Consider the following 25922-nt stretch of genomic DNA (forward strand, 5'->3'; position numbering starts at 1 on the left):
GGGATGTCACGTAAACATTTAAAAAATTCACCCTCCTTCCTTTCAAATCTGACCGCCATCTTGGCATTTGTAGTTATCCCTTTGACTTGAGGGCTTTTATGATTTCATAAATGAAATCTACGACCAAAATTACATGAGAAATGATACCTCGCTCGCCTTATCACGCGAAATTTTTAAAAATCCACCCTCTTGTCTTTCAAAATTGGCTGCCATCTTGGATTTAGGGTACCCCCTTTTGACCGGGGGACTTTTTTTCCTTCGCATCTGAAATCTACGACCAAAATTACATTGGAATTGACCCCTCACATGACACTGTAAGTATGCGTATTTAAAAAAAAAAAAAAAATCGAACTCCCAGAGGCTATTATGGCCGCCATTTTGAAATTTAGGCAATTTGGGGGGAAGTTCTGGGATCGAACGGTGGCAAACTTTTAGTGTTGTTCAATAGGACCTTCTAAAGACGTTTACGTGGGAAAAGTTTGTTGAGCAATTTGTTCCAGGTTAACCCTCTTTTTTTCGGATTTCTCCTTGACTAACCCACCAAAAACCCAAAAGTCGTGGATTTAGGGATATGAATTTTAGGCAATATGCACGAATCTACTGGCACTTGATTGACTAAAAATGTATAGGATATGCATTTACGAGCCACAAAAACAGCCTAACTTGACTTTTTCAGCGCCTTGACCCGAAATTCCCGCCAAAAAAGCGAAAAATCGCATTTTCTCAAAAAACGGCCCCATCACAGATTTCGCGATTTGATGTTCCTCAATTAGTAGGCCTTCTCGTTGACATTTCCGCAAAAAAATCGCGGGTGGTATGTTGACCGCATTAAAAGTGTTTAAAACGTACCGTGTATGGGCGTTTTGACCCGATTCATCGCCGCGCCTGCCACAGCCTAAGGCCTTGTCTCCACGAGCCGTTTCACGAGATTTGTCCGAGGGAAAAATCCCACTTACGAAGTTGGGAAAAATATTGAGTTAATCAACATTTTTCCCAGTACCAAGTATGGTACTTGTATCCCTAGGACCCACTGAGAGAAGAAGAAGAAGTGAAAACGAATTATGCGATATTTTATTCATTACTGCATTGTTCATGTTTGTTTAGTTGAAATAATGTGTCTGATTGCCAATTGAGTGCAATTATTATTTTAATCCCGGTTAAATACTCGACTATAACTAATTTATCTTCCCGCGCAAACTAGTCGCAGGACTGTATAAGCCCCGTCCCGTGGAGACGGTAACTGGGAAAAATCCCAGAAGTTTCATTCCTGCGATTCGAACTTGGGACAAATCCCATGAAAACGTCCCGTGGAGACAAGGCCTAAGTGGACGCGGCCTTATGTTACTTCTCAGATTCTAAGACAGATTTTCGAAAAATCGCAATTTACGGAGGGTACCTCACCTCCCATAAAGTATAGGGTGAGCGAAAAGTCCCCGACCCCCCCCCTCTAACTTTTGAACGAATTGAGCTAAGGAAATGAAACTTTGGGAATGTTCCTATCTCAAAGGGGACCATCTTTTGAGGGGGTCAAAATTTTGGTCCCCCCCTCAGGGGGGGAAGGGGCCCCCCAACTTTTTTTTTTTCAAAAAGCAACCCCTATCTTGTGATACCTCATTCGAAAGAGCATAAAAAACTAAGAATTTTGGCGCAAACCGCAGATCAATATCTCAATTTTTGACCGAGCTATGATAGGTCAAAGGTCAAATTTGACCTATTTTCAAAAAATCATAACTCCGGTTCAAATTATCGTAAAGAAAAAAATAAATCGGGAAAATTTACCAAATTGTGTTCGCTTTTACGTAAAAATTGCAGAAATCACTCCGATTTAATTTTAAGGGGGGGCTCGGACCCCCAAATACGTCAATTCAAAGGTCATTCAATTTTCCTGCGAAATAAGCCAATTTCCTCTGGATTTGCCTCCACATTATCTCAGTAAGGTCAAAATCAGTTCAACATTACGTTGGCAAGTCCCCAAATTTCGGGAAAAGTTAAAAAAACGAAACTTAAACGGTCAAATTTAATCACCTTAAATATCGTTTTTTTAACTTTTCCCGAAATTTGGGGACTTGCCAACGTAATGTTGAACTGATTTTGACCTTACTGAGATAATGTGGAGGCAAATCCAGAGGAAATTGGCTTATTTCGCAGGAAAATTGAATGACCTTTGAATTGACGTATTTGGGGGTCCGAGCCCCCCCTTAAAATTAAATCGGAGTGATTTCTGCAATTTTTACGTAAAAGCGAACACAATTTGGTAAATTTTCCCGATTTATTTTTTTCTTTACGATAATTTGAACCGGAGTTATGATTTTTTGAAAATAGGTCAAATTTGACCTTTGACCTATCATAGCTCGGTCAAAAATTGAGATATTGATCTGCGGTTTGCGCCAAAATTCTTAGTTTTTTATGTTCTTTCGAATGAGGTATCACAAGATAGGGGTTGCTTTTTGAAAAAAAAGTTGGGGGGCCCCTTCCCCCCCTGAGGAGGGGACCAAAATTCTGACCCCCTCAAAAGATGGTCCCCTTTGAGATAGGAACATTCCCAAAGTTTCATTTCCTTAGCTCAATTCGTTCAAAAGTTAGAGGGGGGGGGGGGTCGGGGACTTTTCGCTCACCCTGTATAATTACTTTATCAGAATTAATTTTCATCTAACGGTCGGTTTACAGGGTGATCCAAAAGTCCCTTCCACCCCCTCTAACTTTTTACCCGATTGATAGGTAAAAAATGTGAAACTTAAGGAATGTTGGATGTTACTAGGCCCCCGGATGTTACTTTTTGGCCCCCCTAATATTTTTTTTGGGGGGGGGGAGGGGCAACGGACCCCGACTTTGTTTTTTTCAAATGGGTAGCCCTCTTTGTGATAGCTTGTTCGAAAGGGCATACAAAAGAGGAAACTTTTTGCGCAAACCCGAAGTCATCATATCAAACCGTTTCAAAATGGCGCCCAGGTTAAAGTTAAAGATGGCCAAAAATTGACACCGGTTGTTTGTCTTTTGATTTGCCCAAAAATCGGTATCTAGGGCAATGTTGCCACGAGAAAAACAAATTTGACGGCCGCCGGTTAAAGTTCAAAACGGCCAAAAATTGCCACCTCGGTTTTTTGCCGAAGGATTTGCCTGAGACTCAGAACTTAGGGGTGTTTTGGCATGATATTAACAAATAATAGTTAATTAAAAATAATAATGATAAAAAAAAAAATTCGGCCATTTTGAAAATTTAGGTTTGTTTTAAAATCTAACGTCAAATTCGTTTTTCTCATGCAAAAATACCCCTAGTTACCGATTTTTGCACAAATCAACAGACCGTTTTAGTGTTACGTCACATTTTGAGATAAATCGCGATTTTAGGCCTGGTGCCCTAACCGGGGTTCGGCCGGTTCGATTTACATGGAATTTCCCATAAGGAACGGAAAGTCAATTTTCAAACGCTGATTCCAGGTAGTTTTAGACAGTTTCTGCCAGATTTTCTTGCGATTATGAGTTCTGTATATCCTCAAAATAATGTGCGTTTCTATCTGGCGAATCCCCAATATCGCATCTGATAAAGTGGTTATACTCAATAGCTATGTTTATGCGAGCCTCTAATCCTAACTTCAATCGAAACCTAAGTTTGAAACCAAGGTTCAAATCACGGCATAAACGATGCGGAACGAACGAAATGTAGGTTTCCGAAATTTGTGTTTGAAACCTTATTTTACACTAAAGGCTAGGTTTTCGCATACCGCATAAACGAACCGGAGGCTGAAATTCGACTTCCAATGCGATTTCCAGGTGGGCGATCGGCCACATGGCGGATTCGTTATCACAACGTTCGTAAACAACTGGTGCTTTTCCTACGATTTTGCTGTAATTTTGCCATTATTTAAAATTTTTTATATTCATAATTTTAGTAATTGTTTAAACTGTAAAATAATTGATTAAACATCCACTGTCATTTTTCCAACTATTCCTCAGAAAGTCAGTGGAGGCTTTTCTAGTTAGGATGGAGCCTCCGCTTATACAGGGTTATTCAAAAGTCACTGACCACCCCTGTTACTTTTTTCCTGATTGAGATAGAAGTTTGAAACTTTGGCAATGTTCCTCGCGATTTGATTTCCCGCGAAAGTCGGGTTACAGCGCCCTCATAAACCCAACGGAGGAAAATCACATTACAAACTCGGGTTTCTTGAAACTTTGGTTTCGAGCTCCGCATAAACGTAGCTTATGTATCGAAGCAAGTCCCGAAAGAGAAGTTATGTTACCCCTTTGTTTACATTCTTTTCTGGGACTCGGTTCGAACTTGGACTCGGTAAGAATATTAGTTCTTCGTTGTGTGTATATATATATATATATATATAAAATATACATTCGAATATTATATATGTGTGTGGACAACATGTGGGGATAAGTAAAACTGTTGTTGGACAACCCGCTCACCGCTATCGATACTTACCATCCTCTAGATTTTACAAGAAGATTCTAATAAATGCCCATAGCCTAAATATACCTTTACTGAGCTTACGCCAATAAAGTCCTGTCAATGTCAGTGTTTGATAAGTCTAATCTTATCGATGAAGTGCCTTCAAAATCTTATCGACATCGATAGGATCAAACGGAGATAACTTCTCCACACCGTCAGTGTATGCTAACAGTTAATACCTGGAACATAGTGTCAGCCTTCTCTGCAGGTATCAACTAAAATTGATTTAAATAATACTACCTATGAATTGGAATGTTTAGGAGCAAAAATTATGGATAATATGAACCAAGACTGAGTGATTTATGGCTGAAACGAATGAAGCACAACACTTTAGAAAGGGAGAAAACAAATATTGGTGTCCAATATTAAAGTAATTAGTTGCGGATGTTTAGGTTTTGTCATTATAGATAGAATCTAAGAGAAGAGCTAACGTAGGAGACGCGCAGAATTGTCTTTTTTCCCATAAAGTAGTGATGAACAGAGTCTAAAATAAGAATGTAAACAAAGGGGTAACAGAACCTCACTTTCGGGACTTGCTTCGATACATCTGGTATATCTAATTTATTCGATGCGATATTGAGGATTCACCAGATAGAAACGTACATTTGAGGATGTATAGAACTCATAATCGCAAGAAAATCCGGCAAAAACTGTCTGAAACTACCCGGAATCAGTGTTTAAAAATTGACTTTCCGTCCCTTATCGGAAATCCTATGTGAATTGAACCGACCAAATCCCGCTTAGGGCACCAGGCCTAAAATCGCGATATACCTCGAAATGTGACGTCATCACTAATACGGTCTATTGACAAACAACCGATGTCAATGGAGATGTTGCAAGTGTGTGGAATTAGCGATTTGACTGTTGATTCTTATGTAAAAGTTCGCGAGAAACGCGATGTGGCCATTAGTTTTCTCTGAAATTAACTCCCAAGCTCAAAACAGCTTTCAATTTGAGGCCAAAATGGAGGAGATATCCCACGCTATTCGAAGAATCCACCTCTCAAAACAAACTCTCCATGCGCAAAGATAGGGAGCAAATACATTGACAGGGCTGCCACTTTATTTGGGGACTCTAAAACTGAAAACACGGCATCACTGCTAATGTATTTGCTCCCTATCTTTGCATGGAGAGTTTGTCTTGATGTAGAGGTGGACTCTCAGGATAGCGTGGGATATCCCCTACATTTTTGCCTCAACTTGAGAGCTTTTTTTGAGCTTGGGAGTTGGATTCAGAGGAAACCAGTGGTACCATGTTTCTCACGAACTTTTATATGATAATCAGTAGTCAAATCGCAAATTCCTCACACATGAAACATCTCCATTTTCGGCCATCTTGAACTTTAACTGGGCGCCATTTCGAAATGGTTTGAGGTATTGACTTCGGGTTCGCGCGAAAAGTTTTCTTTTTTTAATGCTCTTTCGAACGAGCTATCACAAAGGGGAACTTCCCATTTGAAAAATACAAAATCGGGGTCCATCGCCGCCCCTTCCAAGGGTGACTCCTTAAAAATTTTAGGGGGGCCAAAAAGTAACATCTGGGGGCTTAGGAATATCCCCCAAGTTTCAAATCTTTACCTTAATTAGGTAAAAAGTTAAAGAGAGTGGAAGTGACTTTTAGATCACCTTGTAATGTCTTTGATGGTTTCACGTTGCTGAGTGATCTGCTTTCTTCTTAGAGATACTTCTTATTTTTAAAAATAACAGTTTGTGTTAAAACTCAGTTAAATTATGTGCTACTCAATCAATACTGACCTAATTTTGTTGTGAAGTGAAAATATCGCAGGTGTGTCATGGTAACTGCTCTTCTGCTGGCGAGAGCCTTCTTGTAAGTACACAGCTTCAATTAGTTTTCATGTTTCTTTTATGTGCAATTTTTAAACATTTAATGAATTTATGTTTGAATCGATGAAAATGTGCAATTTTGATGAGTTTCAAACGGGTACCTTCAAAATTAATCTATCTAATGGGCCTGTTGCAAACTTTTGCTAGAGCAGAATGAAGAGTTGTTTCCTATAGATAATGCCTCAAAAATCACGATGAGCGCATCGGCAAAGTCTGAAATGCATTCATAAATTCACAATCTGCGTAAGAAATTTGCGTCATTTTGAGCTTCCCGCTTCAAAAACGATACTACTGCACAGGTGAACATTTTGTTAGAGGAGTCGCTCCATCGTCGGCAATATTCATCATGGCCGACGCTTGCGCAGTTCCTCGCGTAATTCGAGGAGAGTTCAAGGTCAATTAAGGCGGGCGAGGAAAATATGAACGTAAACACGCCGATTGTTATATGGTTTAATCCTGTTCAGGTGTTATCTCGTCCCATCACACGTGTTTTGGTGGACTGGCGTAGGCCATGATGAGTATTGTCGCCAATGGAACGACTCCTCTAACAAAATGTTCACCTGTACCGTAGTATCGTTTTCGAAGCGGGAAGCTCAAAAAACCGCAAATTTCTTACGCAGATTGCTAAGTTATGAGTGCATTTCAGACTTTGCCGATGCGCTCATCGTGATTTTTGAGGCATTATCTGCAGGAAACAACTCTTAGTTTTGCTCTAGCAAAAGTTTGCAACAGGCCCACTGCATGGCACTTTGCACACTAAAGCCAAGAAAAGCTTAAGTGTATTTTCTCCCGTTTATTTCAGATTTCGTATAATTGCACAAAAATTTTAGCAGCTTTACAGAACTGGGTAGCTCATGGAAATTGGTTGAAGGACCTCCGTCAAAAAAAGTTTGCTGATACAATTTTTTAATTTAAATTTATTTACTTTTATTTAGTGACATATCAACAATACTTCAATTTCAACTCCATCCCCCACCAAAAGCACAGATCGAGTGGTGGGAGTCTGGACAAACGAACAGCATTCAGGTAGAAAGTATAATTATAAAATGTAATTCAGTGATTTTAAAAAAATCTTAAAAACGCATTATCAAGAGAGAGAGAGAAGAAAAAAATACTAAATAAATAAATAACTAGATTAAACAAAAAAAAAATTTAAATTAAATATGTAGTAACAAAGTATGAAATAAAATAGCATAGTGTAACAGCATTCATAGCAGGATTTATAGTAGAAGAATTAGAGTGTTTTTTTTTGTTTTAGTCAAAAATAAATCATAAACAGAATAATTTGGTGAACACAGTATTCATAAAAGAATTTATAAAGAAAACCAACTTGTTTAGGGCCCTCATTGACGCACACGATTAAATTGTACCAGAAGTTCCTTCTAGAGAGCTCCAACCTGCAAAAAAGTATTATTATTGGTTTGGCTTCCCCTCTATTTCTCAACTGGTAATCTACTTGCTCATTCATAAAATAGTTTTTGAATACTGGAACTACTTAATCGTTTGAGGTCTTTGTGGGGCAGTTCCTGGAGTTTAGGCACGTCAAGTAGGGCACTAAGTTCAGCGGACGGATATCTCTTTGGTAGTTTAAGTATGACTTTGAAGGCCTTCGTCCGTAATGGCTCTAAGGGTGCCAACACCGTGTCGGAAGCCGCACCAAGGACAGCTATTTCATAACATAAAAGATTGGAACAGAGCCATGTACACGAGCCTCAAGGAATTAATGCAAAGATATCTTTGCAGATGGGCCAGGGTTAAAACCACTGTCCTAGCTGAAATTCAAGATAACTGGCATGTTCGTGCCAGCTCATCGTCAAGTATGACACCCAGATATTCAGTGCTATTTACTTTTCAAAGAAGGACAATCCCATCCCTGCCGGAAATCCAAGCTATCACTACTTATTTTCAATTTGTCTGCTGTCTCAGGGAGGTTGGAAGCTAGGAATGGCATACTGGCTGTCTTGTTTAAATTTAGAGAGAGTAAGTTGCGATTGAGCCATGGTTTAACAGACAATTCATCTCATTGATCTACCGGCCCAAGGCCTCTCAGGAATCCTCCCAGAAAGGCAGAACTAAGTTATCAGCAAAAGCTATGCTTTTTAGATTTTCACGACTCACTCTATGAGGTCCTCTGGTATATAAAAGAAACAGTATTGGGCCTAGGACCGAGCCCTGTGGCACACTCCATTTTAGATCTGATTTCCTGCTAATTTTTTTTACATAATAAATTAGGTTATTTGCTCTAAGTATCTGGGAAAAAGTGTATGTGCCACTGCCCTTATGCCGATTTCTTCTAACTTCGCTAAAAGTTTCTTATGGGAGACATAGTAAAAGACTTTTGTTAAATCCATGAAAATTTCTTCTTTTCCTCAAGCTTTAATGTTGCTGTGTTCCCTCTTAATTCGGTCATTCCTTGAGATGTGTTTTTACCTTTTTAGAATCCATATGGTATTATACTATGTTTGTTGATTTAGGACATAAGTCTGTTTTTAATGGCAGTTTCAAATATTTTTGAAACATTTGATAGGACCAAAATAGGTCTGTGATTTCCTGGTTCTCTGATGCTCCCTTTACTTTTATATATTGGTGACATTACTTTGGCTTTTCGCAAGTCTATGGGAAATACACCATATAAGAAGAACAAGTTAATAATAAAAGCTACAGCGATAAAGATCCATTTGTCATACTTTTTAAACACTTCCATGGAGATTTCATCCTCCCCTTGGGCGTGTGTTTCTTTTAGCCCCAAGATAATATTTATGGCTTCATACTGATCGATAGGGTTGAGAAAAAACGAATCGGATGGTCCACTTCTATTAGACTCCTTTAGTTTAGATCTTTTTTTACCATCCCTGGCCCTGTGGCCTCTTTGAATTTTTTGCACATTTATTTCCCCAACAGTAGTGAAATAATTATTCAATGTCTTAGCTGATAAAGCATCCCTTTATGGTGCGTATAGTTTTTTTAATTTACGACTTAGTTTGTTTATTATATTCCAGATTTTTTTAGCATCCATATCTGCTCCTTCTAATTTTTTTGGATAAAATTTGTCCTTACTCATTCTCAGCAGTTGAACAGTGTTCTGCCTTCCCCGAGCGCCATGCGCCAAATGCGCCTAAAAATCGGACCTTGGCGCCTAAAAATTGGGGGGGGGGGAGGACTGGGCTATCGTAGAGCCTTAAAAATTTGACACATTTAACTCACGATCAGGAAGCAGCGGTAGCGATGAAGCGCTCTCCACACGCACCGTTCGCAGCATCGCCATGGCCCGTATGCAAAAATTTAGTTTGGCACGTAAAAAATAGTATATGACTCCTAAAAATTGGGCTTTCCGGCCAAGGTGGCTCCTAAAATTTTAGAGGGAAGGCCTAACACTGGTTCCTAAACGGTGCGAGCCATTAATCAGTGATCGAGCAACACTTTTGTTGCAACTTTAAGCCGTACGCAAAGCTGGTCAGCAAGGTTTGGGCCTTGAAAAAGAACGGCTTACACTTTAATTAAACCCTCTTTCTTCTATTAAAAAAAAAATGAACATTTTTACACTAATTAAATATTGAATTAGGTCATGATGAACATTGCCGACGATGGAACGGCTCCTCTGACAAAATGTTCACCTGTGCCGTAGTAAAGTTTTTGAAGCGAGAAGCTAAAAAACCGCAAATTTCTTACGCAGATTGTGAAGTTATACGTGCATTTCAGACTTTGCCGATGCGCTACTCGTGATTTTTGAGACATTATCTGTAAGATACAACTCTTATTTTTTCTCTGGTAAAAGTTTGCAACAGGTTCATTATTCTCGTAGTGATTATCCTGATCGCGTTTTTTATTAGGTATACGGAAATGCAGAGGGATGAAGCGAGAAATTGCAGCAGTGCGGCGGGTTGAGTGCTGTATTTCCTTCTAACCGAGAAATAACGAGTCTGAAATTTTATTATTATTTATTAGAGGTGGCATTGCGAATATTCTTGGTGATTACCAGAACCAACTCAGCAAGGTTTCTAATTCTAGAAATATCCGGGTTGTTTCAAACAACATCTTCAGAGATTGTCACGTTACCAAATTCTTGAAAGAGGATTTTTGGAAGACGTATTTCTTCTGTTAACATAACTACCAAGTTAAAGTCATCAGAGCGGACAAGAGTAAAAAACTGTCATTATCAATAGCGTAGACTATGGGAACAAAATGTTGGATCTTTTGATCGATGGCAATACCTATGGGGTGAGTAGACATTCGTTAGTGCCTGCGTAAACAGTTCAGAACGCCACTATTGTTGATTTTTGGTGTAAAAAGGAGTACATTTCTAAAGCAGATGCATTAAAATCGATATCTGCCGAGGTGTCTAAAATTTATGGATTAATTACGTTGCATAAGGATAATAAGCCGCGCAGACCAATTGTGAGCATCATAAATTTACCTTTTTATGCAGCGTCTACTTTTCTATCAGAAATTTTATCACACATAGTGGGTTAAAGCCCGGATAAGACACAGGTGCACCCACCTACTGGAGATGCTGCGCCGAACCATACAATGAGTACACTGAACGGAGGACAGACACGGCAGTACATCTCATATTCGACGGTAAGCAAAGGCGAGGTCCGCATGATAAACGAGGGACTATTCAGAACGAACAGTGCCTACACACCCCAGGGAAGCCCTGTTCCATGGGAGCAAGTCAGTAGGAGCCGGCAGGGTCCACCCCGCAGCAAAAACACCAGGCAAGGAAGAGGCACACCCGGACCCAGCACGCCGGGTAGTGTGGTAAACGCGCAAATCAAAAACAATGCGACAGCAACAGGGAAGCCAGGGAACGGAAGATTGAAGGCGATACCGCGCCTCCCTGAATTCTGGTCAGGACAAATGGAAGGCCGTACGCAGACGCGGTACGCGAGGCGCACGTAAATACATCAAGCCTGCAACCAGGGGAAGTCGAGGCAGTTGTATGTGCGAGGAAAACTCAGGCAGGGGATCTAATGATAGAGATCAACAACAACGATGCAGCACGTAAAATCGAGGAAACTCTGGGAGACGAGGAACGGGCAAAGGAAACAGAGGCAGGCGGGACCAATTGAAGAGGAGAGATAGGAGTAATGAGCAGAAGGGAGCCGACGCTAAAAATAATTATCTCGGAGGTCGAAGAGGTAACCGAGGCAGACGAGGTTAGTCTGGCACTTGCCAACGCCGGAGTCAAGTCAGTAATGGTAAACGTGACGAGGTCCAGCAGATACGGCACGAGAAAGGCGTTCTGCACCATCAAAGACGAGGAGAAAGCCAGGGAGTTCATCCAGCAGGCGAGACTGAGGATAGACCTCACTGGGTGTAAAGTAAAGCGGAATGTAAAGAAGCAAGTTTGTTATAAATGCCACGGGGAAGAACACTTTGCCAGGAGTTGCGAGGCGACGGTGGACCTCACAAACAACTGTTTGCGTTGCGGAGCGATGGGTACTTTGCCAGGGAGTGCCCCCAAAAGAGGGTGATCCGCCCAGAGAAGGAGGTACCCTCCCCTGAGGAACATAAGGAGATGGAGGTGACGCTAGAGGACGAAGATCCCCAGAGCCAAGAGGAGATTAACAACGGGGGAGAGGGCCCAAAAGTGCCATAATGGGTGACCCGCTACAACAACAGGAAGAAGACGGGCAAACAACGAGGACTAACAAAATAAAGGTGCTGCAAGTCAATTTAAACAACTGCAGGGAAGACCACCACCTGCTTCTGCACACGCTAGCTGAACGGAACATAGATGTGGCTACAGTGAGCGAGCCGTTCTTGAAGAAAGGAAGAGGGAGATGGGCAATATAAAAAACCGGACAGACGGGTGTGTGGGTCACAGACCCTAGGACGGCTGAGATGGTGGAGGCGAGGAAGGAAGGAAGGAACGGTCGGGGTGAAGATTAGGGGAATACATTTCTGAGCACGTGCGCCTCGGGCAACAATACAGCCAGAGAATACGAAGAATATCTAACGGAGTCGAAAATCTGTCGAGAGGGAGAAATAAAACGATAGTAGCGGGGGACTTGAACGCGAAGTAAGTTATGTGGGGCGAGAGCGGAGGACGAAACCGGGGTGAGGAGGAAAGAGTACAGCTGACGGAGGCATTTATCATGCGAAATGATCTGGAGGTCGCGAACATAGACAGGGAACCGACGTGTGTAAGGCACAATGGAGAATCCACAGTGGACGTGACCTTACACACGGAGGACATCAGGATTGAAGGCCGGAATGTGTAAAGCGTGGAATCTTTTTCGGATCAAAGATATGTCCAATTTGGAGTCTCGACGAACCCTATAACTTAAACCCAACTAGACATAGAGCGAGCCCTCAAGGAAAATTTCCAGCTGATGGATGAAACCCAAGGAAGGACAGAAACAGGAGAATACGCGGTAGAAATGTATACGAATGTGATATACCGGACATGTAACGATGTCTTGCGGCCTAGAAAGCCACCCCCCGAATGCAAAGCGGCCTACTGGTGGAACGAGGAGATACAGAACTTAGGAACGGAATGTGCCAGCATAAGAAGGAAGTCCAAAAAAGCGAGAAAAAGTGAGGCGTGAAAGGGAGCAAGAGAAGGACTGGCCAACGAACTCCGAGAGAAAAAGAGGGAGTTGGAATGTGCAATCGCGAGGAGTAAGCAGGAAAAATTGAATGAGCTTCTACGAGCCCTGGATAGAAATCCATAGACAGAAGCGTACCCGATAGTCATGGAGAAGATAGGAGGTAAAATACAAGACATCGGGAAGGTGGACGTCGATGCAGTGGTGAGGGAATTATTCCCAGGAGACGATCAAGACTGGTACGGGAGACCGGAGGTTGAGTCAAGGATGGAGGAGAGGAAGTACCACCCTTCTCCCCGGAAGAAATGAGCATAGCTGTTGGAAGGCTTACGAGAGAGAGGAAGAAAGCACCGGGAACGGACCACTTCACGATCGAGATAGTTAAGACAGGCTATAATGCCCGAAAGGCTGCTTGCCCTTTCCAACAGGTGCCTTTGCGAGCGTTCTTTTCCAAAGCAATGGAAGGGTGGAAGGCTGGCGCTCATACCGAAGACCGCGTCGAAGTTCAGGCCGATAACCTTACTCTCAAATTACGGGAAGCATTATGAGACCCTCCTCAACAATAGAATCAAAAAAGAGCTGGCAAACAGTGGCTTTCTTTCAAACCTGCTGTTTGGGTTGGCTACAGTTTATATCTGGCTTTATCGATGTGATATCTGGAGTTGGCCAAGGCTCGCACTTAGGCCCGTTATTATTTTGGATTTATTTCAATGATATAGGGCAAGTAATAAAATTTTGTAATTTCTTGATTTTTGCTGATGATCTCAAGGTGTATGAGCAGATCTTTACTGCTCTTGATGTTGCTTTTTTAAAGCTCGACCTTCAGAGTATTTTTTTATGGTTGGTCGCCAATGGCTTCTCTGCCAATGCTAGGAAATGTTTGTACGTAATATTTTCAAGGATTTTTGCTGCTTCTGTTGATTATGCCATTGATGGTGTGAGCTTGGTTAGAAAAGAGTCTGTATAGGACCTTGGTGTGGTTTTTGACCAGCTCTTGACCTTCAAGGGGCACATCGAGTTTGTTGTAACGAAAGCTTTTAGAACCCTTTTCTTTTTATTAAGTCAATCTAAACTCTTCAGAAAACCTCAATTATTATTACATCTCTATAAATCGATTGTTCTCCCTATTCTTTTGTATGCCTTTCCTATTTGGAAGCCTTTTTATGATTCAGGTATTGTACAGCTAGCTGGAAAGGGTTCAACATGTATTCCTTAGAGTCTTACCTATCGATCTGGCAATCCCATGTCCTTCTTTGACCATGATTTTAGACCTGTTATGTTTGATTTTGATCTTTTAAGTGTTTTTAATTCCGGCCAGTGTCAAGAGGCGTTTTTCTCATTCAAGCTCATTAACAACTTGATTGATTCTTCCGTTCTTCTTTCTCGTCTTAGGTTCCGTGTGCCCGGTAGGGTTACACGGAATAATTCCGAATTTTTCTTTGTTTCGCTATCTTACCGGGGTTTCTATCATAGATCTGTTGTGGTGAGGTTAAATAGGATGGGTAATGAGCTTGGGAGTACTGTCGATTTACAAGAAGTAACATTGGGGGTTTTCAAGTCGCTGATTGTCAATATGGCAACTATGTGCGCCTAGCCGCCCAGGCTCTGTGGAAGCGGCCCCTTCAATATACTACTGTCATGGCGTCCACCTGAATCGTCTCGTCTCTTCTTGTCGTCCGTTCCCACTAACTTAACATGGTGTCAGGTGCGGGGTTTTTAAATTTGTCATAATGTTTTTATAAACTGTTTAGCCTTTGTTCGTTTTCGATATTTCAACATGTTTTTTAACTATTTTAACGATGAAATGTGACTCGCACCCTCGCGCCACGTCGCCTGCTCGAAGGCCTATTTTCGGTCACCGTCAAGTCCGTCAGTCAATCAATCAATTCAATCCTGTGTCCTTTCGTATCAACTGAATAATGGTCTTTGTACATCGTCAGTGCAGTTTCGTCAAGTTATCCTGGTCGAGCCAATCTGCCTACGCCAAGTCTGTATCTGTCTAATGTCAATGTCTTATTTAACCTCGAAGTCTGTCTCATCATGGTCAAGCCAATCTGTCAAAGCCAAGTCAATGTCTGTCTAATCTGTCCAGTCTAAGTCATGTCAAGCCTGTCTCCGTCAAGTCTATATCTGTCAAGTAAGTCCGTCACGTCAAGTCTATGGTCATGTGACTGAATCCGTCACGTCGAGTCTATGGTCATGTCTAGTCCAAATCCGTCGCGTCAAGTCTATGTCCGTCTGTCAAGTCTAAGTCAGTCACGTCAAGTCTATGATCTTTCAAGTAAGTCCGTCACGTCAAGTCTATGTCCGTCTGTCAAGTCTAAGTCAGTCACGTCATGTCTTGGTCTTTCAAGTAAGTCCGTCACGTCAAGTCTATGGTCATATCAACTTTAAGTCCGTTATGTCGTGTCTAAATCCGTCACATCAAGTCTAACTCTGTCACGTCAAGTCTAAATCAGTCACGTCAAGTCTGAATCAGTCACATCAAACTGATTTTGTCCAGTCTAAGTCTCGCCAAGTCTCTCTGTCAGTTCAATCGTCACACTGTCAGGTCAGTCAATGTAGGTATGACTACCCCTCAAAATTGTCTGTTAATCTTCAATATTGTCTAAGCTCAAAAATTTAACGTCAAATCGTCAACATGTCTCAAGACGATAACACCAATCCTGCCTCAACGTCAACCTCTGAACGTAACAACCACAGAGCCAGTTTTGATGTTACCTCATGTCATGTCAATGGTTTTTAAAGGAGATCTCTCCGCCCAATGGAAGACATGGAAAATTGATTTTGACTTGTTTATGCTCTCAGCAAACCTCACCCAGGAAGGCGACCCCAGAAAAAATGCACTTCTAGTTAGATGCATGGGTGAGCCAGCGCTAAACATTTTCAAATCCTTTGATGTTGATGTTAATTCGGTCAAACACACCGAACTTGTAGCCAAATTTGACGCTCATTTCTCACCTAAGGTCAATGTTACTGTTGAACGTCTAACCCTTTTCAGCAGGAAACAGAAACCAAATGAGTCGCTTGAAGAGTTTTTAACGTCTTTAAAAAATCTCAGCATTAATTGCCAATTCGGCAACTTAAAAGATTCGATCACCAAAGATTTGTTTATTGGTAATCTCAATGTCGAAAATCAGAACATCAAAGAAGAACTTATTAAATCTGAAGAGTCGTCACTTGATAAAATATTCGCCCTTGCTCAGAAACTTCAACTAGCTAAGGAACGATCTGAAATTCTCAATAAACAAGTCAATGCTCTCGACAACTCACAACATCATCAACCCTCTAGAAGCCGATATTGTCGTCGATCATCATCATCACGTGATCGCTCATCATCACATTATCATCGTAGAAATTCTCCCAGTAATCGCTACTCACCAAGACGTCATCAACGCAGTAAACACGGCAGCCCATATCCTTATCGCTCACCTCAACGAACATCTCATCGTCGCAGCAGCAGCCCATACGCATCGAGAAAAAGCTCATCACCTCATCGATCTCCATCTCGCGAATGTTCTAAATGTAGCAACTCATATCATCGATTTAAGTGTCCAGCCATAGACGTAAAGTGTCGACGATGTAATCGTATTGGTCATTTCCAAAAAATGTACGTTGCTAGAGTTAATAGCATTCGATCATCTTCGCGTGAATGTGATAGTGATAATAATGATTCAGATATCCTTAATATTGGTCAAGTGAGTAATGCTCTTAAAGCAAAGAAATGGTTCATTAATATTTTTATCAATGGGCAACAAGTCCAAGCCTGAGTCGATGCAGGTGCGGAAACCAATTTAATCTCTGAAAAATGATTTAACGAATTAAACTTAAAAAATGTGCGCTCTTACCACCACGAGTCCGAATCAACACCTTCACCAATCAACCAATAAATATCGTTGGTGAAACTAGATTAAATTTTGTGTTCAATGATGAAAATTTTAATGATATTTTTTACGTAACGAAATTTTCATGTACACCTATAATTGCCCTTGCTCTTGCAGAGCAGCTAGGTTTAATTAATATTGTCAATACAATCAATGAATCAACTCGTAATTCAACTCTCAAAGAATTTAAAATTGTTTTTGATACCAAGAACAGCATTGGCTGCATTGGCAACAAAGAATTCATTTCCTCAAATTGTGAAACGATTAAAGTAAAATGTAACATTACTCATGTATTAAAACCTAGTTGTCAATCAGAGAGTTCTTTAGGCAAACCTAAGCTAAGTCGTAGTTCGAAACGAAGGCAAGCTCGTAAATTAAGCAAAGAAAACGATAACACTCAAAATTTCCCAATAAGTAGTGTTAATCAGCCGAATTCAATTTACAATGTTGATCAATCCGAATCAAAATTTAATATTAGTCGACCATCACTAGAAAATGAAAGCGATTCATCCAGTTCTAAATCCAAGTTAAATGAATATTGATCAATCCAAATCAAAATTTAATATTAGTCAACCAACACTAGAAAATGAAAGCGATTCATCCAGTTCTAAATCCAAGTTAAATGATGCAAATACCAATTATTTAAGTGAAATTAATGCGCAGTCGTAAACAATGATTGAAAATTTCCAAGATTTATCAACAATATTTGATAATTCATCTAGTTGTGATAATCTCGAGAATCCATTGTCAACAAATTTCGAAAATTCTCTTAGAACATGTAAAATATCACTATCACTTAATGACTTGCTGTCTCATTTATTAACTGATTCTAATCAACATGATACAGAAAATAAACCCGCTGAAATTATGCTTGAGAAAATTGTCAGCCAAAATTCGCCAGAAGCTAATCATGATAAATTTAACTCAAGAAACAGTCCTATCAAATCATCAATAAAAAACCAAAAAGAACAATCCTGGCCAGTATATCATAGTTGCTCTAAAACTGACTCATCAAGTCCAAATTGGCGTATCCAAAAAACAACTGCCAATCAATTTAAAGTATTTCCTTGTGAAAATTGTGGGCAAGAATATCATAAAATTAGATGTCCTGCCTTTAGCATTATCTGTTACAATTGTAATCAACCTAATCATTTTTCAGCATTTTGTAAAGTAAAAAACTTCAAGCAGGTTACACACAAATCAACTAATGTAAAGCATACTGATTTATTCTCTTCTCACAATATCAAGCTCTTAAATCATTGCTCTAACCAAGCTCTAAAGCAATGTTGCCTAGTTAATTTTAATTTCTTACAAAAGTTCAAAAATGCTCTTATCCTAGCTTCGTAAGTGTGCATCTGATGATCATTCAAGAGATGAAAAATTTTCTTTCAAAATCATCTGTAAAAAAGCTTCATGGTTTTCCAAGTGTTGCCAAAAATACAGAATGTAATTAGACTTGTAGAATTTACGCGCTCAATCTTGTGACACAGCAGGGATTGACGGCCCGTTGCAATGACAAATCGCCTTCGGCAAGAAATATTATTCCAGTTCTGAATAGATCGTAAAATTTCCTTTCAAAATCATCTGTTGAAAAGCTCTGAAGGTTTTCCCAGTGTTGCCAAAAAACATGGTATAAGATCAGATGTGCGAAATTAAGCCCTCAACTTTGTGACTGAGCAGGGATTGATAGTCCGTTGCAACGATCCATTGCTTTTAAGGTACCTAGAAGATAACTTTAAATTTGACAAGCGCGTAAAATTTCCTTGCGTAAGAGTTCGTTGAAAAGCTCCAGAGGTTTTCCCAGTGTTGCGAAAACATACGGAATAAAGGCAGACGTCCGGAATTCAAGCCCTCATCATTGTGACATAGCCGGGATTGACTGGCCGCTGCAACGACCCATCGCATTTGGCATGACAATTTATTCCAGTTCTAAAAAGAACGTGAGCTTCTCTCTAGAAGTCATCTTTTAAATAGGTCCAGAGCTTTTCCCGATGTTGCCAACATTTAAAGGAAATGATCAGATCCTTGTCAACATGAGGCTTGAGAAATTCGAGGTAACGTGTTATTTGGGGGAACTTATAATTTTTTTTGGAGGGGGGAGGAGTTAATTTTGAACGGAGGCCTTTGGAGGGGGGAGTTGAGGGATGACATTTTTCGGGGGAAAGGAGAGCGCAAAATCGCCAGAGCAAAAAACTTTTCCGAAGGCATGCTGCACTTTGATACACGTTGTGGTCATAATCTTTCCAAAATTTTGGGCCCTTGTGGGGCACTTGATTTCAAAATTCTTAATATAACAACTTAAGCCATTTAAATCAGCTTGATGAGGTGATTTTTTGGACATGCCGCACTTACATATTTGTTTCGGTCGTAATTATTCGAAAATGTTAGGACCTAGATTCCCCGCGCTAGTCATTCGGTTTCACAAAAAACTGCACTGCGTGTCTTGCAGCACGATGAGGAAAAAATCAGAGATGAAACTATGCTTGCTTGCTTGGTGCGAGCAGCGGATTGACAAATTGTTGTACGTTGAGCTTATTTCTTTTATATACGCTCAACGTACAACTTTTTCACCGAAGCATGGTCTGCTAAACTTAAGATAGGAAACCATACATGCTCAACTTAATGGCAAAGTCCAAGAATATATACATATATACATATACACACACACTCTCATAAACAATCCATTCTTTATATACATGCGATAAGCCTCTCAAAGGTAAGTGAATTCTTTATAGCAATAGCATGAGGTACTCACGTGACATATTACTTCATTAATTTATGCGCGAAATGATAGCAAAATCTGACTTGATATTATAGCACTCTTGCATAGGACAATAGTCTACGTCCCGTTTATTCACAAAGATTAACGAAAGAGAGAGAAGCATGGTAAAATTACAAAATATGAAGTTATGCAAACGATTTCAGATGAGGGGCTTGGAAGCCAAAACGCATAAGTGCAATTTTAGAAATTCGGGACTAGAGATTAGAGCCCAGCCGCCTCAGCTGCGTGCCATAGCTCGTTATGCTTGTATTTCAACAACTGAGATAGAGGAACACGACTAGATCTCACTGAAAACACATTATAGATAAAAATAGGAAGAAAAGGCGAAGGGGGAACAAATATTCGTACCATCTCGCGGTTTTTCAAGTTCAAAAAGGAAGGATAGAATTAAAAATAGAATTGTGTGCTCAGAAGCATGTCTTTGATCAAAATTGAGTTGTGCGTGTTTTTTGGTAGTTGAGGGTAAGGTCTATCAGAATACTGAGAGATTTTGTCTGGAAGTCATTTGACACAGAGAAAATAGTGAATGGGATAAGTGCATTTTTCGTTCAGAGGGGACGCAGGATAAGTGCGACCTACCATCACTTTAAACCCAACTGCTGGCCTCAATTTGGCTCAACTGAGCTAAATTTCAGAAGATGTTCATGAAGGTGCGAGACAAACACTTGTAAATTTTGAAGGTATTCGGAACACTCTATAGGTTTGAGTATAATCCAGAACTTCAGATTTGTTTTTTCGAAATAATAAAAACTGCACTTGTGCGCCTCGTCTTCCGAGCCCCTCAGATGTAGTAATTTATGTAAACAAACATACGTTGTCTTAAATACGGAAGAACATAACTTCCTTTTCGTAAAATAGCGCACAAAAAGCATGTAATAAGATGGGTTCATCTTTCCTTCTCAAGATAAGTGAATAAAGAAAGTTAGACAATTTTCTGAGACAATACTTTTTTGAGTTTACATTTTTAAATTTGAAAGACTACCCATCCATTCAAACCAGCAGCTAATAAGCCAAAATTTCTATCACAGTATGGAACACAACTATTTTAAAGGACATAAAATAAAAATTAAACTTGACCAGGATACCTAAAATGAAATAAGTCTGGTGTCGGTGGTTACATATGACATTTTCGCGGCATATTAACAATGAATTCCCTACAATCCCAAGTGTGTCAAGTAGGTATCACGGTCAAGTACAGATAGGTCTGGTTCATAGGACGATCCGCCCATCAACATTGAGCCACCTGGTTAGGACAAATAAAAACTGATCAGATGAAATGCAATTTTTAAGTAGCAAATTCAAAGGGAACTTGTTTTTGTGCCAATTTTTTTCATCTCCGCTGTTTTACTTGGAAACAAACCTTCTATTTTCGCTGTAACATCATCATACTTACCATGTGATGGCTGGTTCTTAACAATGTGGCAGCTCTTAATGGCCTACGCTGACAATAATTTTTCAGATATGTCTTTTCAACTTTTCGATCAGCTGTTAAAAAGCATCTGCTAAGGAATGGTAACGATGTAAGGACCCGAGGACCCTCACCTGAGTATCTACCAACATGGAAAAATGGGAAAGTCATAGAGAATTGGGAAAAGAAAACAAACCTAGAGAGTAGTTAACTTTCAAGCAAGAAGACAACTTTTTGCGAAACTTTACAGCTCTTCCATAATGAGCCCGGCAGCTCTCCCCCCGTCAATAGTTCCCCTCGGAAATTCGGGTGCCTAGGATCGAAGAGTTCTAGTCCTCTGTAAAGCGGGCGAGAAGAAAAAAGGACGGAGTCTGGAGGAAAAAGAAAACTCCCGTGAACTTTCCTTCTTGAAGGGGAGGGGGGCGGTAGCTCCACCAGCGGAGGCACAATTAATTTAAAAAAGCGTGATGAGCCCTCCTCGACTCCTCGAGGGGTAAGCAGAGCACTGTGACGAAAATATAAAACTTTTTACTTCAATTCCGATGGACACTTATATTAAACAAACCAACAACAAACCGAAAAAACTTTCCGGACAAAGTGGTCTACCTTTCTTTAGCAAGTGACTCCCGCGCGGAGTCCGTCTAGACCGCGGCGCAGCGCGGCGCGTGGCGGGCCGATACGCGGCCTGGCCAGGATCGCCGGTGAGCTAAGACGAGACTGTTTTCAGAGATTTTCTATGAGTGGCGAGTAGCTTTGCTTCAGCATCCCTTCTCCTCTGCGGTCTAATCCTCCTGGTCAATTAGGGCCTTACGCAGGCCACCGATTTTCCGGGCTGACATGCGTTCACACGAGAACTGAGGAGCTAAAACGCTGTACATTATTGCAATTTTCTGCTGAGCTGTTGTCTGGACAGGAAACATAGAGCACTGTCTCTAACCACGACGCTTGTTTTCCCAAGCAGACAGAACCCCAGACTCTGCGCCTTAATAATATGGTTTTTAAGTGATCGAGTTTGACCAGTGAGTCGGGGAAACTCAGGGAGACGGAAAATCTAAGAGTTAGGGATAACCTGGAAAGTCAGGAAGAAGGGTAAGAAAATGTTGCTACATAACCTCTTTAACAATCTATACTATAAGCTCTCGTTGTAACTTTGCAGCGACAACGTTTACAGGAACGTTGCAGGGTCTATGTTGCAGGAACGTTGAGGTGACTATAATGTGCGAGCTGGTAGCAAAAAAGTTGCAGTAATATAGAATCCATTTTATTTACATAATAAAGTGTGGCTCTTATTTTGGGACTTCTCACAGTTGGTGCGTCTTTTTCACTCCTAACGTTTTAACGATTCGAAATTTTTTGGTGATAGGTCAAAATGTCCAAAAAAAAATGTCCAACAAGTAAGAATGTCCAGAGTTGAGAATGTCCATATTGTAAAAATGTCCAAGTATCTTAAATGTCCAATACTGGTTTTTTGGCCAGAGACAAAAATGCCCAAAAGTCCATTCCCTTTGCAAAAAAATTAGAAGGTGGCGACATTGTCGGCTTGAATACTAAATAAATTCGAATCCATGGAGACGACGGGGAAGATTTGAGAATCTTTTTTTCTTGAACTAACCTCAGTTGTGAAACTTTTTGGCTTTTATAAAATTTTCGTTTGTTAAAAAATGCGGTAAAACCAATTACAGGGGCAAAATTTTACAATTTGTGATTTTTTTATGATTCTAAACTAAACTAATTGGTGAAAACTAAAAAAATTGGTGATTTTATTGTGATTTTTGTGATGGCGAACCCAAGGCTATTGAAAAGCCAAAAAAATAAACCTGTTCTTATTCATGATGACTTTCTGTATCAACGCCACTCAGCAAACAAAGTGAACACTGTAATTTACTGGAGGTGCCATAACAGGGGTAGCTGTGACGCTCGATGCTCGACAACAGGAAAGAGCGACGCCAAAAACGACCGTTTTTTGGCACAATTTGATTGTCGTACCGTTTTTTGGTACGACTCGACGACGTTGTTAGTCCGGTGTAGTTGGTTTAATACCAAGTCGTAAACACACCACGTTTTGGGAGGGAATCTTGGGGGAACTGCGGGACGCCGCCCCCTTGCAGGTCTACCCTTCACATAGGTTCTTTCAAGGTACTGTACAAAATCTTCCACTTCGTCAGGGGCATCATCCTTTAGCTCATTGAAAACGGTGAGAATTTCATCTAGAGGGACAAATGGTAGTGCCATGAATTGAAGGAGACTGTTTCTAATTTCAGGATTTTCCAGGTCCCTGTAATATTGCACTAATTCCAGCTTTTGAATGTTTTTGAACATAGACTGTTCAAAATGAAACAGGCAAGAATGTATTTGTGCTTGCGGAAAAGCGTCTCGGCAAGCATTAATGTTAGCTATTTCAAAATCAGACATCAAATGTGGTGGATTTAGGTTAAGATTGTGACGCACTGCAAACGCCTTCAACTCTGTGTAAACATTGGAATACGTTTCTTCAGTCCTTCGTTTGGTGCATTTGTTGCATATTCTTTTAGTTGAGACAAGAACGTTCTCACAGCAACACTGGCAACGTCAGGCGCATGTGTATGCTTATGGCTCCCGCTGGTTTTTATTTGAATATTTTCCAAAGAGCGACGCCAAGAATGGCACAATTTGGGCCAGAAGGGATTTTTCTGAAACCGGGCCCAAACGATACCTTATGATACCCTAAAACTCTGGTAAAAATTTTAGCTTGAGTATACGCACCGTTTTTGAGAAATGGGGGGGCAAAGTTGCCATATCGCCATCATTCTGGACAGCATTTTTACAGCAAGAAGACGGGAAAAATGGACGAAAAAGTTACACTATTGATGGGTTTGGGCTGTAAATGTTCTTATTGAGCCCCCGTGCATGTAACTGTGTTCAGTTTCAAAAATTTTGGACGTACAGTGGTCCGAAATGGGGAGAAATCGTGGACAGATAAGGATTCTTTGTCAAACTTTTTAAAAATGGAAGTAAAATTGTTGGTCTATTGCAGAGATCATGTGAAACAATGTTCTTATCGGTCTTCAATGCATTCAATTGAGTTCAGTTTATCAAATTTTCATCGCACAATGGTCCAAAATGGGAAATCAGTGGACAAATTAAGTTCTTCTGCCTAACTTTTTAAAAATGATGTATACGATTTGTTTGGGCAGAGGCCCAAAATAAAATTAGAAAAATAAATGAAAGAAAGAAATGAGCAAATTTTGGAAAGTGGACTGTATGTTTTATTGTACGAAAGGCTACCAGGCCGCGCGGGGCCGGCTACAGAACAAGTCTGGATTCCCTAATTGAGTCTTACGAGACGATTTGGAATACCAGGCTGCGCGGAGCCGGCTTCAGAGCGAGTCTGGGTTTGAAAAAAAAGGAAACGCGAGAATTTTGAATCTTAAACGTAAACGAAAAAGAAACTCATGAACGGAAGATTTAAACTAATTTAGATGAACATGGAGAAACTGATACTTACGCTATTGAAAAAGAAGAAAAGATCAAGAGTTACGAATTTTGCCGAGAAAAACACTGATGAAATAAGAAATCTAGCTTGAAGAGCTTTACTACGTTACAATTTACCTAAAGCTTGAAGAGCTTTGTAGAAACTTAATACTAAGACGCGGATCTGAATCGCTACTGGAATACCAGTAGGGCACACTGCTGGAATACCAGCAGGAACCTAACAAACGAAAATAAAAAAAGATAGCAAGAAACCTATAAGAAACACTACTGGACTCCAGTAGGAAATCTAAACGTCACTGGACACCAGTGAGATGGCGAAAGAAAAGCGAAGGAAACATGAAAAGCACCGCTGGAATACCAGTGGGAGAAGATCGGCAAACGTAGGCGAAGATTAGTCGGCCACACGGGGACCCTACTTGGAGCTGTTTCGGCTCGATATTCGCGAGATCAAACAATAAACTAAAACCTGAACTTCTTAACGAAACAAAATGAAAATCTGAGTGAACTAAAAGTAACTGTATGGTATCCTCCTTAGGATACAAAAGTAAAAATAAAACTTTCCCGAGCCTTTTCCTGGAAAGGCGGGATCAAAAAGGACGGCATGGCTTACAAGACCCGCGCGCCATCTAGCGGATTGGCGCGGTACTAGCCTTTTGCCGGTCGAGCGCGGAGGGAAGGAGTGCGCTGGCCGACGCGGCGGTCACGGTGGCTGCTCGCACGCGTTGCAACGAAAAAGGATGAAAATAAAAATCAGTCCCTGACTGAACACGATTATTGGTCCCCTGCAGAGATCATGGCGAACAATGTTCTTTTCAATGCATTCAATTAGGTTCAGTTTATCAAATTTTCATCGCACAATGGTCCAAAATGGGAAATCAGTGGACAAATTAAGATCTTCTGTTAAAATCTAACCTAACCTAACCTAACCTTACCTTTCCTAAATCCTTAGAAAGGATTTATTGTAAAGTATTATTCTAACTACAATTATTCTCTGACAACTAACTAGGACAAAAACCACCCAGTTTGCCGGATTTTAAGGATCCAAAAGCTAAGTTCCTCCTGAATTACCGTTTCCAGACCTCATTTGTTCAGTTCAAAACAGTGAACATGGATAGCTTTTATTGGCTACTAACTTATTTTGAATTTACACCTTTCGAATCTAGTGAAAAACCTCATAGTTTCATGTTATTTTTCAAAAATTTCAACAGAAGATCTTAATTTGTCCACTAATTTTCCATTTTGGACCATTGTGCGATGAACATTTTATAAACTGAGCTCAATTGAATGCATTGATAAGAACATTGTTCGCCATGATCTCTGCAGGGGACCAATAATCGTATACATCATTTTTAAAAAGTTAGGCAGAAGAACTTAATTTGTCCACTGATTTCCCATTTTGGACCATTGTGCGATGAAAATTTGATAAACTGAACTCAATTGAATGCATTGAAGACCGATAAGAACATTGTTTCACATGATCTCTGCAATAGACCAACAATTTTACTTCCATTTTTAAAAAGTTT

General features: G+C 40.4%; 1 protein-coding gene across 9 annotated transcripts in view; it reads right to left on the reverse strand.

The window, feature by feature from the left end:
- Positions 1 to 7200: 7200 nt before the first annotated feature.
- sll (adenosine 3'-phospho 5'-phosphosulfate transporter 1) overlaps positions 7201 to 25922 on the reverse strand; it is a 56776-nt gene continuing 38054 nt past the window's right edge. For 7 of the 9 annotated variants that reach the window (XM_072296520.1, XM_072296515.1, XM_072296518.1 and 4 more), the window contains one exon: positions 18882 to 20763. The gene's annotated coding sequence lies outside the window, so the exon portion shown is untranslated. Of the gene's footprint in view, positions 7701 to 18881; positions 20764 to 25922 lie in introns of those variants that run through there. The other 2 variants (XR_011899218.1, XM_072296522.1) reach the window with 2 other exon arrangements.

The sequence above is a fragment of the Bemisia tabaci genome, chromosome 2, assembly GCF_918797505.1.
Source record: "Bemisia tabaci chromosome 2, PGI_BMITA_v3".
NCBI lineage: Eukaryota > Metazoa > Arthropoda > Insecta > Hemiptera > Aleyrodidae > Bemisia > Bemisia tabaci.